Source organism: Pseudopipra pipra, chromosome 4, assembly GCF_036250125.1.
Source record: "Pseudopipra pipra isolate bDixPip1 chromosome 4, bDixPip1.hap1, whole genome shotgun sequence".
Taxonomy (NCBI): Eukaryota; Metazoa; Chordata; class Aves; order Passeriformes; family Pipridae; genus Pseudopipra; species Pseudopipra pipra.
The window spans coordinates 415,152-432,618 of record NC_087552.1 but is presented as its reverse complement, the minus strand read 5'-3'; the positions used below and the strand labels follow the sequence as shown (position 1 = coordinate 432,618).

At 50.0% G+C, this 17,467-nt stretch overlaps 1 long non-coding RNA gene across 1 annotated transcript in view; it reads left to right on the top strand.

The window, feature by feature from the left end:
• LOC135412593 (uncharacterized) overlaps nt 1-17,467 on the top strand; it is a 227,612-nt gene that overhangs the window by 161,235 nt on the left and 48,910 nt on the right. The window contains exon 6 of the long non-coding RNA XR_010429757.1: nt 3,227-3,342. This is a non-coding gene — a long non-coding RNA (uncharacterized LOC135412593). The remainder of the gene's footprint in view (nt 1-3,226; nt 3,343-17,467) is intronic.

The window sequence follows — 17,467 nt, the reverse complement described above, 5'->3', positions numbered from 1 at the left end:
TTGGGATGGCAGAGCCTTACTGCTGTGAGAGGAGAAGCCACAAGCCTGCCCTGAATCTGGTTTAGGGCAGTCACCTCTGTGGTAGGTGGTTTGTTTGCCTCGTGCAGATCTGTGGAGGGGAGTTGCCTCGATCATCCTCCAGCATAATCAACTCCTTGTTTTTCCGAAGCGTCAGTTGATCTTTGGTCTGTCTAAGATAAATCTTAGCTTTGTGTGGAAACACAGAAGAATTTTAATGTCGAGAAAAACATTAAAACAAGGCTTAAAGTTGAGCGAAGCCACTGTGTGTGTGTGTCTGTGCGCGTGCTTGTACAGGTGTGTGTGTACCTGCAGGGTGTTGCACGGACCCGAGTGCTGTACTTAGAGAAACTGAAGGATGTTCCTGTCTGCGGCAGGGGAGACAATGATTCATTTCTCAGGGGAACAGGATGAGGAAAGAGAGGAAACAATTGCAATAAGCCAGCAAAGCAGGGCCCGAGGTGCTGATAAACTGGAGCCTTTTGGAAACAGGAGGCACACGCAGAGTGTCACCGAGGCGTGCCAGGCCCAGCAGCACAGGGAGCCATTTGAGTGTGTTTCAGGACAGAATATTGAGAAAAAATAGAGTGAGCAGCAGAGCAGGTTACGTCCAAGAGCAGGATGTGTCCTCTGGGTGACTTGGCGGCTCGGCTGATCCTGTAGTGCGTGTGGAACAGTGGGCCTGCACCCAGAGCCCTGCTTTGAGAGCCCTTGCTTCGCCTGGCCCTGCCTGGGAGCTGCATCAGAGCTGGAACATCTGTGTTTATTTTGCATGACAAACTTGTTCCTGGGCTCTGACAAAACGCGTGCTGGTCTGGGACTGGGGTTTGGGCTCCTTGGCAGGGCTGTGCCGGAGCGCGCGGCTGGCCCTGCACTGCTCTATAATACATATTACATGACTTCATCCATAGTTAATGACAAGTGTGCTATATTTTTAATCTTTATAGCTTTATTGTGTGCAAGTGGTTTTAATAATTGGTGCTGCAGGATGGTTACTCCCCAGAATTACCCTGCAAAATTGCTGTGTTTTCAGCCTTCAGTTGCACAGGTTGTAAATTATAAACTTGGGTAGGAATAAACTTGGCTCCTTCTCCTTGCTCTGTGGAGATGCCAACCTGTAACAGCAAAAAGATACATGCTGGCAAAATTTCCTCCCTGAAGCTCTCCTTGTCCTGTCTCCGCAGCCTGTGTGGGGAAGGAGGCCCCCAGTAGCCCCAGCCTGTGCTTTGTGTGTCAGACTGTGAGCAGGAAAACAAGTGCAATGAAGCAGGGATGGTGGTAAGGGGCTTGGGGGCTCCATGACCCCCCAGCTCCTCTAGGGCTTTCCTCGGTCTCCTTCTCATGTGGTGCACAGGCACTGCTGCCAGAATACTGATAAACAAGGCTGGTGGTATCTAAGTGCCTCTGTTGGTGCCCAGAGCCTGCACATCCCTGCTCTGGGGCTCTGGAACTGGGCTGGTGCTGGGTCACAGCCTCGGCACCTCGTGTGGAGTCTATGCTCTGCCATTCTCTTGTCCTATCCTGCTGCCTGGCTGTTCTGAGGGCTGGGCTTGGGCTGCTGCTTACCAGCACAAGGCAAATACTCTAAACAAGCCTGAGGCAAACAGCACCTTTATTTAAAAAAAAAAAAAAAAGGAAACAAAACTGGGCAAAGGTGTTCTGGTGGCTTCCTGCTTCGGCTGGTTTGTGTTGTTTGGCATTTCCCAGCTTTTTCATTTTTGGGCACATCCCCAACAGGATGATGACAGTGAGCACCTCACCTTCCCTCACGCACTCGGGTGATGAGGGAAGGCTGTGTCCCTCTCCCATGCTGCTGTGGCTCCTGGTTCCCACCCCAGAGAGCTGGGGCCTGGGCACTGGGGCAGCCCCCTCTAGAGCAGCTCTCTGAGCTGAGTGTTTGTGTCCAAAGCCCCATGCACAGGCAGTGCTCAGCATCCCGTGGAGCACTCTAAGGATAGCAAACAAACAGCAGCTCTCCAGAGGCGGCAGCACTGGGATGGCCTCAGGTAGCAGCAGCTCCTTTGATCCCGCTTGTTGCCTTCGGCCTCCAGCTGCCGGCGACGTTCCGCTGCCTCTGAAACCCTGATCACCCGGGGGCAATATCCACCTGCTGCAGTCCTCGGAGCCAGGCAGGGGATGTGAAATGTGCTGCTGGGGTGCCTGCAGGAGTTACTGGAATAGCTGATGATCAGCCTCCAGGAAGCTGGCAGTCAGGGGTGGTGGTGTCAAGGGCCAGGCAGTTCTTCCAGCACCACCCAGCCTGCAGAGCCGAGGAGTCCTCGGCTGGGGACAAGCTCAAGTCCTACCAGCCAGCTCTGCTTCAAAACAACACAAAAACCTCCCTTGAATTACTGAGTTTCTTGTTTGCGTTATTTTGGCCTGGGATGAAACCGCGTCATTGTCAGTGACAGTTTCAGCCTTACATTGACACAATGAGGTGTTAATAACTGCAGCAAGGTGAAAAGATGCAATTCATAACAAATAAATTACGTAATGATTTTACACTTCCTTCCTTCACCGAGAAACACTGAAGACACATGAGGTTCTTAAGAAAAACATACATCTCTTAACTCCTCAGATAGTACTGGATGCAAAGAGTTTTCCGCCTGAGCTTTTCAATGCCAATTATTTGCTTTTCATGCCTCGCTCCATGTGTAGGGATGATAAACCTCTAATTGCGGGGCAGTAACTGTTTTTGCAGGTGGCCGTGCATTTCCGGGGTATCTGTGGATACAAGTGAAGTAAAGCTTTTGGGGAATCTTTATTGTTTGACCCAGTGCTTCAGCAAGTGTTTAACTTGTGTCGGTGGCGCAGGCATTTGTTGAAGTGATTTTAGAATGTGAATGTTAATGAACTGTTGAAAGGTGGGCAGTGACCATAACCCAGTCTGTTGCTTATTGGTTTTATTAGCCTGTGCCTGGAGGACGATGAGAGCAGGCCCTCCACAAACAACACAGTGAGGGGCTCGCTCTGTAGGGCCTTCTGGCTCTGGAACCTGCCATGGTGGAGCAGTGGGAGCAGACGAGGGGGCTCGAGGAGCTGTGCAAAGAGAATTCCCATTCTGCTCATGGGGGCTCATAATTGATTGTTCTGTTTAGTACAGAAGGTTAAAGTACGGTTACATTTCTCATAGAATGGAAGATTTTTGATCATTAAATGTTTGAGCATTTCCCTGTGGCTTGGCTAACCCTGCACATTCCTTTTGCAGGGTGTTGCAGGGCCTTGTATCCCAGTCACCTCCTCTGGATCTCCAGTGACCTGGCACAGCCGCAGCAGGACCTCCCAGGTGACTACTGTGAGGCACAGCCAGAGGTGAAGAAAGAGGTAGGAGGTATTCTAGCCTTATTTACACACTAAACACGTTAAAAGCCACACTAACACTGAATAAAGCACACAAATGGGCACACTAACACTGGGTGAAATGCATAAATGGGCGCACTAAGACTGGGTGAAATGCATAAACGGACACACTAACGCTGAAGGAAGCACACAAACAAATGCAAACACTGTGATTCCAAATGCATTCCGGGGCATCCATATTCCTCCAACGGCTGGAAAAGCAATCCTGTTTGAGCAGCGCTGGACTGAGGAAATTAAGGTAAGAGAGTGGGGGATTAAAATAAAAATAAAGCAGCTTTTTTCTGCGCGCGTGCTTTTGTTGTTTCCTTTTGGGTGCTGTGATTTCCATTTCACTTTGTGTCTGTTGCCAATTTTGCAGAGCACTGGTTCATTGTGAGCACTTGTCGCAGTGTGTGTAATTTCTAACTGATGGTATCCAATTAGTTTCAGTTAACATATTTGTGGGCTGCATTCAGATGTGTGGTCAAGACCACCTGATTTGATAAAGACTTTGTGTGGGGTTTAATGTGCCTTGTGGAGCACACTGGGGGTGCTGTGCCCGCACGGCGCTCGCAGCCCTGCTGCGCCACACGCTGTGCTCGGCCGAGAGCTGCTCACACTGAGGGCTTTGAGGGAGTTCTCCTCGCTAATTAGTCATCCTGTCTGCAACAAATAAGATTATCACTGTTTTTGATTGAAATTTAAAACCCTAATATGGCTGTGCTTGATGGAGGGAGAGCAGGTTCAGTAGTCCTTGTTTCCAGTGTTCAAGTGTTCGCTTTCACACAAGCCGTTCCGTGTTAGTGCTGTGTGTGCTTGTCTTCCCTGAGACCAGTTGCAGTGCCTGTTTTAGCCAGTGCTTAGTGGTCCTGGAGCTGGGACCTCCTGTATGACACAGGGGGAGCTTGGAGTCCACATCCTGGCCTCTGTTAGCATTTCTGACAATCCTTGTGGGTATGGTGTCTGGGAAATGAAACTTTGGGACATGTCTTGTGGGAAAGAGCTGCTGCTGTTACTGAGGTACTGATTCTGAAGTGGTGACATGGGAATTGTACAGGTCAGGGCTTCAGTTGCCTCAGTGCTGGGCAGAGGGCAGGTATGGGGTGGGGGCACAGCCTGAGCAGGGCCATTGGGCAGCAGCGGGGACAAACCGGGGCTGGTGTGCTGAGCTCACAGCTGGGCTGTGGCAAGTGCTGCCTAAAACACAGGCGTCACGTCTCAACCCTTTTCAAAAGCACAAAGAGACAGGTAAAACTGTATAGGGTCCCTTGTAAAGAGGGGTGTATCAGCTCACCCACAAAGTCAGGTGTGAGGGGAATCTTGCCTCAAATACTAAGACACCACAAAGTGTCATCATTAGAAAGCACGTTTCTCCTCTGGTAGAATGCAAATTAGTTAATAGTTTCTAGCAACCAAAAATGTACTAAAGCATGATTTGAGCAGGAATGAAGCCACCAGCAGTGCTGCCACCTCTTTGACAGCTCTTCTAATCACCATAGCTTTATCAAGAAGTGTTAAGTTGTATTTTTTTATTGATATTTAAGAATAAATTCTTACAACATCATCTCTATAAAAGGTTCATCACAGACCAAATACCGCTCTAACCTTTTAAGCTTCTACAGTAAAAACTGTCGTCTTTATTTATCTAAGTTTGGGAGAGATACAAATGTAATCATAACCCCCAAGGCAAAATTTTATGGCAGTTTTCAGAACTCCTCTCTATAAAAACTACTCAAACCTACCAACATAAAAGCTCCCAATAAAATTTGCTTTAGATCCTAGTCATAAAACATGAATATCTTTCCCTGGTCCTGGAGCTACAGGTGTCCAGTTGTGAGCCCTGGTTGCTTCCGGCTCCCGTGGCAGTGCCAGGCTCCCAGTACCTGCTGGGTCACATGGGTGATGAGGTGGGTGCTGCACCCTGAGCTGGGCCTTGGCTCATCCCAGCACAGTCCAAGGGCACTTGGACTTGCGACCAGGCTGGTGGTGAGTGAGGGCACAGGATGTGGTTAGCCCATGGCTGGACCAATTCTGGTATGATAATGAGAAAAGTCACTGGATATGCAAAGAATCATACGATAAAAATAGCTCGTGGCTGAAGTAGAACATTTCAGACAGGCAGTAATGTAGCATGTGGGATTCTTCTCCCTGTTACTTGGCGGTTTGAACATTGGGGATCTGCACTGGCTTGCAAGACTGGTGGCCCTTTGGTCTTCGGTGACATAGGAATCCTTGCATTAGCAGTTGCTTGAATTAAAGAGTCCTTACTGCATAAGCTGCCTATTTGCATGCACAGTGTTGGCAGCAGGTGGGAAATTCTGTATTTACATTTCAGCTGAGACCCTCAGTCCATACCTGCGTGCTGTGAGGCTGGGTTGGGCTGGAGGGAGCCAGGCTGGCCATGTTCTTGAAATGCAGTGCGTGAATAAATCTCTGCAGACTGGGGCTTTAGTGGATTCCTGGCAACTAAAGGCACATGCTGTATCAGCCTAGATTAATTTGCTTTTGCTATGCAGGGTGGATTTAACCCCCCTACCTTACTCCGGATGGTTTCTGTTGAGAGACTGAGCCTGTTCTTCCAACTGCAATTAGGAGAAAAGTGAACATAGCACAAAGCTGCTGCTGATAAAGGAGAGCAGAGGCAATTCCCAGGTGATGTGTTCTGTGAAATAAAAGCACAGTCGCCTTGTTTGGGGTGCATTCCTCAATGCATTCCGGAAATGTCATGATAAGTAGGAACAACTTAGTGTAAAACTGTGCTTGGATGGAAGTCTTTTTCTAAGGCAAAAGTACTAGGACATTATTTCCTAAAGCCGCTTTCTCCGGGGACTGCAGGAGGCTGGAGGTGGCCCAGAAAGCCTCCAGCTGGCGGCCCACATCTTGTGCTTGCAAGGCTTGGCCTTGCTTGTCATTCCAGGCACCCGCCGTGCACTCCGGCTACTCAGCTTTTGGGAAAAGTGAAGTGGTTGCTGGTGTCAGCTGATGGTCCTTGTGGGGAGGGTAGGAGCCTACATCCCCTGTCTGTTGGGATGCTTCCTGCACACTGGTGCTTCCCAAGGGCTTTTCTGACTCCGTGCGTCCTTCTGTGGAGACGCCATTGGGAGCTCTTGAATTGCTTGGCAGGGGCAGTCAGGGAGATGGGGTAGATCGATAGTTGCATAACATGTGTAGTTAAAGCTGTGATTCATGACAGGGCTTTTTTGTTTATCTTAAAGTAGACTTTAATTACTGTTGTGCCTTCCCATTTATATGTGATGTATGGAGTTGGCCCTGGGACCATTCCCAAGCCAGCTGTTAGCACTGTGTTCCTATCTCCCTGTCTCTGCTCCATTGGAGAGTCTGTGTAGTCCTATCTGCTGGATCTGTGGTTACTGGTTAACTCTACATTATGGACACTGTCTGACATGGAAACTTCTCCTCGGTGCCCATCTGAGTTATCACTTATTTTAGGTCTGGGGGATCTTTCCTATGTTCCAGTTAAAAAGCTACATTTAAGAGTGAACTTTTAGGTGTGTTTATGAAAAAGATTCAGTGAAAGGAGGCTTTTTCTTGGCTAAAGGACTGAAAAAATAATGTCTTCTCTGGCTGCACGGGCAAAACTGCACGGCAGCCACCAGCTCTTCCTGGCAGTCCTGAGGGAGCCCAAAGTGCAGGAGTATCCCTTGAGTCCTAAATGGCCTTCAACATCCATGTCCTAATGAAGCAAAGTTAAAAATCTGTACTAAATTAATGAGACTGTTCCTTGCAGTGGCAACCATCCATATACTCCCTCTTATGGCACCTTTTAATTATTGTTACTAATGATAGAGGTTTTGGGTCACTGCTTTCAGAAAGGAGCAAACCATGAAACTTGTTTCTCCCAGAAACAGGCATCCTGAGCTCCTGAGGCACATAGACTCTGAGGGGACAGGAGGCGGAACAGGGTGTTGGCAGGTGCAGTTTGGGGACACAGGGCTGTGCTGACTCTGTTGATAAACAGAGCTGTTCATTCCTGATACCTTTTGTACCCATTCCCTCTCACCAGCTCCAAAGGCATTTCGTTTTCCCTCAGTTTTGGCATGGGATTAGAGGGTGGCTCTCAGCCTCTGATCTAAATGAATACTCGTGATTCGAGGCGGTGCTGTTTGCATTGTTTGTTGCTCCTGGCAAAACAAATGTTGATCTTACAGCATGGCCATTAATATTTTGATAAAGTAATGAAGCCACCTGGATTTTGGGCAGAGCCAGGCTGCTGTATGAGGGGCCTGTTAGCTCACAGACCTGGGTGAGGAAACCCAGCAATGGCAGGTGAGTCTGCAGTGGCATTCCCAGCCTGGAAGGTGGGAGTGCAGGCTTGTCATCATCCTGTGTGTCCTGGTCAGGTGCTGCTCAGGGGAGAGCAGCGAGTTCCCAGCCCCGTGTGCTCCAGGGCAGAAATAGGCCTTAATGGTTTTGGTTTCTCCTGTGAAAATAACCAGGTTTGTAGCAGAGTCTGAGGTGGGTGACTCCTTTGGGCGTTAGTCCTCACAAGATATGGGGAGGTAGGGAGAAGCTGTTCACAGCCTCCTCTGTGCTTGCACTGAGTGGAGGTTTCCATGTGAGACTTGTGGAGTTGTTGATGGCCTGAGCTCCCCGTATCTCTGCTGTACGTGGGGCTGTCGGGCACCTTTTGTGAAGGCTTGACAGCATCATCAATACCAGCATTAGAGCTCCTTGTGCAGCTTATGAGGACAGGATGGGTGTGATTGGATGCAGAGCCATGTGAGAAATTGGGCAAGGTCACTGCCATTTTTTTCCTGGCTCTCACAAAGGCCGTGCTTGCTTCCCTGATTCCTCACACAGGGACATGAATTTTTCAATGCTGCTGCGACTCAGTTGGCAGGATGAGTAAACAACCCCTGGGTCTGGCTCTGCCTTCCTGACAGGTTGGGGTGATTCCAGGCAGAACTCCCAGACAGCTGGGGTATCAGGGCAGGGGTACCGGCATCCCCTCTGAAGGCCCATCTCTGTGGACAGACACTCCATGTCCACGTACTCTGTGAAGTGCTCTGACAAATGGCAGTGCCCACACAGGGCGCTGCAGAAATCGGGCTGTCCTGCCTGGTCTCTGATCTCCAGTTTCATTTTCCCTTGCTGCTGCTGCCTCTGGCTGTGGGAGCAGAAAGTGACCCTTCCCCAAATGTCTCCCGATCGGCACCTGGAATGCACTTGCCGCTGGATGAGCTCGTACTGCCCTCGAAGCTTGGCTGGGCCCTGAGGAGCCAGGCTGTGAGGCTGCTGGGTGAGGGGCTGTGCCAGTCCAGCCCCCGGCAGCAGCACTGCAGGAGTGGGGGGCAGCAGGAATGGGGCGAGCAACCATATTGCAACTCCCAGAGTCTCTGTGGCTCCATCACTGCTCCAGCCGGGAAATAATCTGCAGCAGACTTGTTTCCTGGCATCGATCAGCTCCCTCGATGCCAGCTCTGATGTGTAGGCTGGCACATTGCAGGAATAGGGGGTGGAGCGGGTGGAAGCAGTGGAAGCAGTCGTGGCTCCGTCACCTCTGCCCTGACCTGCTGTGACCTCCACTGGTCCTGGCTCCATGGGGATTTTCTCCTCAACTAGACATCCAGCACAAGACATCCCCTTTTCCCATTGGGTTGCACCATTTCCTTCCCTTCCTCTCTTTACTCATGTTGCTTACAGACACAGAGTCCACTGTGATGTCCCAGGTTAAAGCCAAATTGTTCCCATTCCACTGAGGATGGTTCATATTGGAAGTGGGAAGTTGCTTCCGCTGAGCTGCTCATGGTGTTCTGCCCCAAAGCAGGTCCAGTTGGGAAGAGCTAGTTTTACACAAGTTAGATTTAGCTGCATTCCTCAAAAGCCAGTGGAGGTGTAGCAGCAACGTGTAACTGCCAGAGCCAAGGCTGCCACAGGGTCTTGACATGGGAGTGAATTCCTGTGGTCCTTTTGCTTTACAGTGAAGGCTGGCTTCGTGCTGCTCCGTGTGCGAAACGGGATTTGCCTCGAGCTGTGTTTTCAGCAGGGCTCAAACACGGAAGTTCTCATGAGGGGAGACCTTCCTGTGGTGGTGGGGCTGTTCTGTCTGTACTGCAGCAGGACACTGAGCTTGTGGGAAATGGCCTTTGGCAAAATATTTCCATCAGGTTTTTCAATGCTCCCACTCTTTCCAAATATACCCCAGTTCAAATGTGGCACGGGTAAGCCAGCAGCTGACAGGGCAGTGTTGCCATGGGACGTCCCCTCTGCACCAGAGCCGGGCTGTTCCATGCAGAGGAGGCGGGATTGTGCCTTATCATATTAACTGTGGGACCTTCTACCTGGAGATGAAAGAACAAAAGCCTGGGCAGACAGTTAATTATAGCTTCAGAAGCAGAGTTAATGAATTTTAACGTGCCTCAATTAATAACTAATTGGGTTTTGCGCCTCGGCTGTGAGTGGAACTGGAGGGGTGTCCAGGAAAAAAATGGGCTAAAGATGAGCAATTTTAATTGAAATACTGTGGGATCCTTGTACAAGCAAATGGTACCTGGTGTTATTATATGGCTTGAGTGTAGAGGGAAATCAAAGGGGAGATTGTTTCCAAGAGGAAACAAGTGGCAGCATTACAGGGCTGACAGGGCACAGCATTATTGTGTCACCTGTACTGTGCAGGTTGGACAGTCCCCAGTTCATGGCATTATTGTGTCACCTCTACTGTACAGGTTGGGCAGTCCTCTATTCACATTATTGTGCCACAGGGGCACAGGGAGAGTGAGTCCTGCAGGCACACCAGGGTGTTCCACCTCGGAGTTCCAGGAGTCAGAGAATTTTTTAGGTAGAAGAAATAACACGTAGCATAAATTTTTTTATACTTTAGGCTGGAATGTGCCTGGTAGTGCTATTGGTCTAATGAGATATTTTATGTCTTTTTCTGTGGAAAGAGGATTATTTTTTAAGCCCACAGTTAGGAGAATGTCCAGTGTTTTGCTGTGATTAGCATTAATTCAGGCTCTAGTGGGCAAAGAGGTAAAGGTAACAAAGGTTAAATTGTGTTTGCAGTAGTTTAAAGGAGCAATAAATCCTGGAGAGGTGCAGAAATTGAGGAACACTCTGCATCTCAAGCAGCAGAAAATTGTTGTCTTTTGAATTTGGTGCTCTGAGTATGAAGGAAGAAAGGAAAATATATCTATATGCTGTTCTCCTTCTTCAGTACCCTTTCCAGGGAATATTTATCAGCAGCCTCAGCCACCAGGCAGGAAAACACCCAGAAGCCAAAGTGCAGCTTTAGTTTGTTTTGTTTTACTCTTTCTTTTTTTTTTTTTTTTGGCTGGATTTGAACCCTCTCAGAGAGAACATGGCATAATAAGAAGAGAAGAAATAATTAATTTGTTCAATGCTGCATTGTCAGGCACCGACCCTCCACTGACAGCTATTTACACCGGGCTGCTCATCATGCCCTTCACAACTGCTGCACAATAAATAATAAAAGATTAAAACCTTAAACCTGGAAAACTTAGGAAAAAAATATTAGAAAATTTTATTTCGGATTATAAAAATCCATGAATGATTTACTTTAAGGGACAATTTCATTGCTGCCATGTGCAGGAACTAATGATCGCGGAGGGCTCCGGATTGGTGAGAAGGCTGCTTGGGAAACATAGTCATGGGTAGGTGATAAAGTCCTCCTTGCTCCTGCGCTGCCTCACTGTCACCGTGATGGCTTTCACCGTTTGTTACAAGAAAATGATGGGCCGTGTACATATTTATACCTGGATGGCAATAACATTGGCAATAACCCTCTGGGAGCGAGCCGCCTTGTTTTAGGGAGCCAGCTCGCTCCCCGGTGCCAGCAGCCCTCACCCTGCGTGCGGGGTGTGCGTGGGCTCCAGGGATGGACATGTGCAAGGGCGTATATTCTTTGTCGTGAAGGGTGCTGCTTAAACTGGGAACACGGTTCTTCCCTGGGTGCTCCCCTGGTACTCCCTTAGTGAGGGAAGTGGGTCCCTGAGGGCCTTATGGTCCCTTTCGGAGAGCAGTGTGTGTCCTGTGGTTCCTGGGATTTCGGTGGCTAGAACTTACCTGTCTGGGCACTGCCCTTGTGTAAAAGTGGGTTCGTGCTGGCCATGAGGAAAGGGTGGTGGATGCAGGGCTGGGTCAGCTGGGAACCACTATTTGGGTTTTATTTTTTGTTTTTAAATCCCCCTATGCAATTAGCACATTTGTGTCCAGGCTACTGTCAGGCAAAGCTGTCAAATGGAGCAGCAGGTGGTGGTGCCAAAGCCCAGAAGAAAATACACTTTAAAGTGAAAAACAGCGTAGGGTACAGAAGAGAACTGGTCATGCTTTGGGACACAGAGAGAGGCAGTTGTGATGATGGGTGGAGGCACCTGGGAGGTTTAATAAGCCCCATTTGGAAAACTTCTCTGTGCATCCCAGCCCTCTTCCTTATTCATGTCTTGCTGTATTTATTCATGCTAATTTTTATTCTTTGTTCCAGACTCAGTGTTTGCCATTTATGAGCCTTGATTTCTGGCACTTGCCATGTTTTAGCCCAGTCAGTCTGTCTGTCTCTCCAACTGCAAAGTTCCTGTTATTGGTGACTTTATTAGAGCTGTAGTTCTAGGTGTGTCCCTTGCCCTTTCCTCCAGGCCTCATGGTCAGGAGGCTGCTAAAACCTTTATGCTTCTTCACTACCACCTTCTGTTGAAAAAAACTCAATGTGAAATGGTAGGAGAGAGGTTATAAACTGAATGCTTCTTTGATTAGCAAATTCTTTCCATGGGGCCAGCTGACAGCAGACAGAGGGGTTGAGAGACAGTCCCTGTGGCTCACAGGCTGTGGTGCAGCCCAGCTCCACCTTCCCCTTGCCCTCTGAAGTGCATCCAGGCTGGCCAGCATTTTGGCACCTGCCTGTGGCTGCACAGAAGGGGCCGTGAGCAGAGCCTGCCAAGTCCTGGGCCCTGGAGGAGCCTCCAGCCCGAGCCCCACAGGTCACCGGCCATGCGTGCGCAGTGCCGGGCCTGCGCCCGCCTCGGCCAGCTCCCTGTGCCATGGCCGGGCTCCTGGCTGGCTCCCACAGATCCGGTTCCGCATGCCTCCCTCGGAGGGACTGCGGCCAGAGGACAGCAGCAAGGGCACAGCCTGGGCACCGGGCTGAGCCACCAGGAGCCCGTCAGGGAGAGGGAGGTGTCAGGGTGTGCTGGCTCCTGACCCCGGAGTGGCAGCGTTCGCACCCGGTGGGGTGTGAAGTGCCCCTCAAACCCGTGATTCTCTGCTCCTCGCACCTCAGAGGTGACCAGGGCACAGGGAGGATGGGCACCCGGTGATGGGCAGGGGCCAGAGGAGGAGCAGGCTATTCTTAGTGAATCAGTGTTAAGCTGACTTAATTTATCAGTGTTAAATGCTCATTTCTCATTTGGAAGTTGGATGTGGGTGACTATCTAATGGCAGCACTCCGTCTTTTCACTAAGCAAGTCTGCACATGTGTGTTCACGGGGAGCAAACGTGCTAAGTCCTTTAACATGACCAAACTGCAAATAGCTTTCAGAGCCAAACCAATATGGAGCATAATTTGCCCACGTGTTTCTTCTGTTTCATTTAACATCTGCCAGGCATTTCAGGAGAGGCCCTTGGTTAGCTCAAACAATTCCCCTTGGGCCACCAGGCATCCTTCCCCATCAGCTCCTATCCCAGCCCTCCATCCCAGTGCTGCACCCCCTCCAAACAACTCACCTTTGGTTACCTGCAGAGCTGTCAGCTGAATGCCCTGTGCCCATCTTGGCATAGGGAGGGTTTGTGCTTCAGTCCTGCCTTTAAAACCACTTCTCTCTCACCTGCACTGGTGCTTTGCCTCACAGTGCCTGGCTGCAGTGAGCTGCTGCAGGTAGGGACACCTTGCACTAGATTGGGTGCGAGTATCAGTGGCAGAAACGTGTGGTGCAGATGAGGCAAATGCTGGGATAAACTGGTTTTAGTTTGTCCCCCCACACTGGTAAAGAAACTGTTGTGGGCACTTACTGTAACCATGCCTGGTACTGTTGTAACTCAGTCTGGTCCTGTGGGCATTTAAGCTGTATTTGACATGAACTGGAGTGAAATGGATTTCCATTCACCCATGCAGACACTTCCAGCAGTTTGACCAGCTCAGTTTCAGAAGTGGTTTTAGGGCATGGGGTCTCAGGCACAGCTGGGGGAGGTGGGGATGGGGAGGGAGCTGTGGTGGCTGAGGAGCCCGGAGGTGACAGCCTGTGAAGGGATGGTGCAGGTACCTGGGTGCCCACTCCAGCATAGCTGGCAGGTGCTAAGTCACAGCCCAGGTTGCCTGAGAGGGATTTAGAGCTGATGCTGCACCCTCAGATGGACCAGCATACTCTGTAGCAGGGGAAGCCATGCTCCAAGCACAGCAAATGGGAATATTCTGCCTAAAGCAGTTTAGGTTTTTCATGTTGTTACTGCTCTGATGCTGAGCAGAGATTTATGAGGTGCTCCAAGGTGGTGATTGAATGTATCTGTGCTTCAGGACCTAATCATGTAAGCAGGAATTAAAAATGGGATTTTTAAGAGGAATACCGACTCTCCATCAGTTGCCACGGTTATCAGAGATTCTTCCAAAGCCCACAGCAGAGCTGCATTTATTTAATTTATTTTGATATCCAAATCTACTTAGGGAAGGAATTGGTAAGATAAAATAAAAGGGAAGCCGGGGAAAGATGTGCAAGTTCCCCATCTGAGAGGTGGAGCATTGGGTCTAACAAGAGTTCCTGTGGTATGTAATGTTTTACTCCCGTCTTGCTCCTGCTCTGCACAGAAAGAGTTTCTCCTATGTGTATGTCAGGAGGGTGGCAAAACAGTGATGCCACCAGTGCCTGTGAAGAGAGAGATCAGTACTTCCCAGGGGGTGGAATCCCAGTGAAAGGGCTCAGGTTCAGGATAGGAACCACGTTCTGTACCTGCTAGGAGGAAGGATGCAGGGCTTTATTGCAAGTTGGTGGGTACCCTGAGCTAGAACAGTTTGTGACCCAGGAGTGAGGCACTGCCCTTGCTTCTTCTGACTCTTGCCTGCTGTAGTGTGAGTGGGTGACGTGGAGCCCACATGGAAGCCCTCGAGGATGTGGGTTAGCCCTATGGGCACTCAGATGTGACTCTGTTGGTGTCTCAGCTTCGTGGAGTTTTCCTTGAGCCAGAGCTCAGGCTGGAGGTCAGAGCTCTCCTTCCATTTGGGTCTGTGCTGTTGGTGGTTTTCCGAGGGCAGGTCTTCTACAGCCCTTTGGAAAGGAGAGAGCCTGAGCATCAGTGTCTCGTTAGGGCCAAAGAAAACATAGAGCTGGCTGCCAAAGCCTGACATGTGTCACTGTCCCTTCTTCCAGCATGTCCCATCCATTGCACTGCCCCTGTGGGGAGTGTGCTCCCTGGAGCAGGAGGAGAAGGAATTGGGGAGCAGCAGGGTGTGAACCACTCCCCAGGAGCTCTGCGGGCACCTAGGGCAGGGGCCGTGGAGGTGTGGGCAGTGACACTGGAGGGAGAAATGCCATGCCTTCCTATCTCTCCATGTACACTTCGAAGAGCCATGCTAACTGTTCCTTTTGAAGAGTGAAACCCCTGAGCTTCTGAGCCACCAGTTTCCTGCCTTTGTGCCAAAAGCACTGCCAGATCCATGTCTCCTGAGCCTTCCTCACCACAGATTGCTAAAGCAGGTCTTGGTGTTCTGTGGTGAGTCATTTGTGTGTTACAAGCTCCAAAATGTGGGTGTGGAGGCAAGTTTCTGAGGGTAAGTGAGAGCTAACCCTGGATGCAGTAACTGCCACATAACTGTACAGAGTGCAGGCACTGCCTCTCCGGGAGATCCGAGAGCTGGCTCCAAGCTCGTGGCTACAGCCACAGGTCAGCATGAACTTGGGGCCAAACTACAAACCCAACACAGTGGAGGAGATTCAGGAGGAGGTCCCTGCTCCTGCTTGGCTTGGCTGAGCAACCAAGTCGTTTGGGCTTTTCTCTTTTTCCATGGACTCTTAAGCTGGAACCAAAACTGTAGAGGGAAGGAGAAAGCTGTTTGGGTCAGATCTGAGCAGGGTCTGAGGAGCCCCTAAAAGCAGAGTTTACAAGTTGTTTCACTGCTGTGCTGACAGGCACTGCTGGGCTCTGCAGAGGGTTTTCAGAAGGTCACTGCATGTGGCAGTGACTCATTGCAGCCACAGTCCTGGAAATATGAACAGTTGGAGCAACTTGCAGCCTGGAGTTTTCCAAAATATAAATGTTCATGAAAGGAAAAAAAGACACCAAGGGGTTTTTAAGGATTTGGTTTTGTAAAAGACATGTGAGTTGGAGGATGAATATCTGGATGTTTCATGTGCTGGTATTTCCCTGCGTCACCTGGCTCCGTCTTTGTGTTTGGATTTCCTTCCTGTGTGCCTTCGCTCTTGTCCCATTTTTACTGAGTCTTCAGCTTTCCAGAAGTAAAAGCAGTTTATAGCCTTTGCAGGGATGCCTTAAATGTCCTCCCCTTCCTCCCAGCTGCTTCGTTCTCTCTTGGCTCTGCTTTGGGGATGTATTGGAGGAGCTGAGAGATGTGACCTTGGGGCTACAGGCAGATAAGCTCTGTGCAGAGAAGCCCTTTTCCACAGAGGTGGAAAACAGCTGCTTCTCTGCCTGGAGAGGAGGGGAAACTAATTCCAGCTTTTAGATGGTGCTAAGAATAATCCCAAGAAACTGCCATCAAACCAGTGACATGTGGCTTTTGTCTCACCAGCAGTGGTGTCTGTTCCTCAGAATGGTCAAGTGCCACAAGAAAGCAGTTCTTTGAAAGGCAGGATATGGTAACGTGCCAGGATTCTTTGTGCTGGCCGCATCTCACAGTGTTGCATCACTGGTGAGTGGCACACAGGACTTGCTCACCGTAACTGCAGCCATCATCCAGCACAAGGTGCCAGCCAAAGTCCCAGCCTGGTTGCGGCTCCCTGGTTTCCCTCATGTAGGGACAAGGATGGAAGGAACCAAACCTGCTGCACTTGGTTTACAGGGCTGGAGATTAACACAGCCCAGTGCTGGTGCAGGGCCCAATAAAAATTAAAGGTCTTTGCGGTTATAATGAGATATTCATTCATGGCAGTTCTGGATATAAATTCAGCTTTTACTGTGTGCTTAGCTAGGGGAAATGGAGCACAACAGGGCTGAACTCATGCGTCCCACCTTAGCTGCATCCCACAAATAACGGGCCTTAAGCACCCCTGTCAGCAAGTCCATTTCCCGTGGCTGCCAGTGGCAGTTCCCAGGCCAGGTATCCTCTGCAGTAATGGAAAACTGTTGTTAAATAATTAATATAACCTGTTTCCTGGGAATGCTGATGGTGACAAGGCCATAACTGGTGTTTGCAATTTTTGTTCCTGCCAGAGGAGGGAGTACTGTGGGGGGAGGCCGTGGTGCGCTGGGGACAGGGAAACTGAGGCAAGTGGGACACAGGCCAGAGCCAGAGAGACCTGGCTGGCTTGGTGACTGTGAGCCCAAGTCACCTGCCCTTGACTGAAGCCACTGTATGCCCTGGAGCAGAGTTTTGGAGCCCGGGAGGCCCTAGTGATGGAAGAGGATAGTCCCTGGTGATGTTCCCCCAGCCTCATGGGGTGGTTAGTGGGAAGTAGGGGCCTGAAGGCCAGAGCTCGTGTCAGAGGGACCAGGTGAGGGAGGGTGACAGCCTTCTGGCTATGTCGCTGGGGTTTGCTGGTGATGTCCCTCAGACCTCCCTGACTAGGAGACTTTCAGCTCCTGCTGGTGTCCATCCAGTCTGTTCTGTTGGTTTCTTGGGGTTTGGGGGTGGGGGCACAGTGTGTAAGTGGATTTTCCAGCTGACTTTGCAGCTCAGAGCCTGGCATCTTCCACATTGCTTTCCTGCTGGAGTCCCTTGCAGAGTGAAGAGCGCTCCCTGAAAGGCAGGCTGCTTTGGCACTGCTTCCATTAGATAGAACGGGAGGTTTGCTGCTGGTAATCCTGCCACAAATTCAGAATTAATCACAGCATAATGGAATCTGGTAGTGCTAGTTGTTAATTCTCTATTGAGTCTGCAGCCCTGTGTTTGTTCTCATTTGTTCTGATCAGGGCCATTGTCTCTAATATTGCTGCATAAAGGGTAAGAAATAAATCAGCGGTGTTTAGCTTT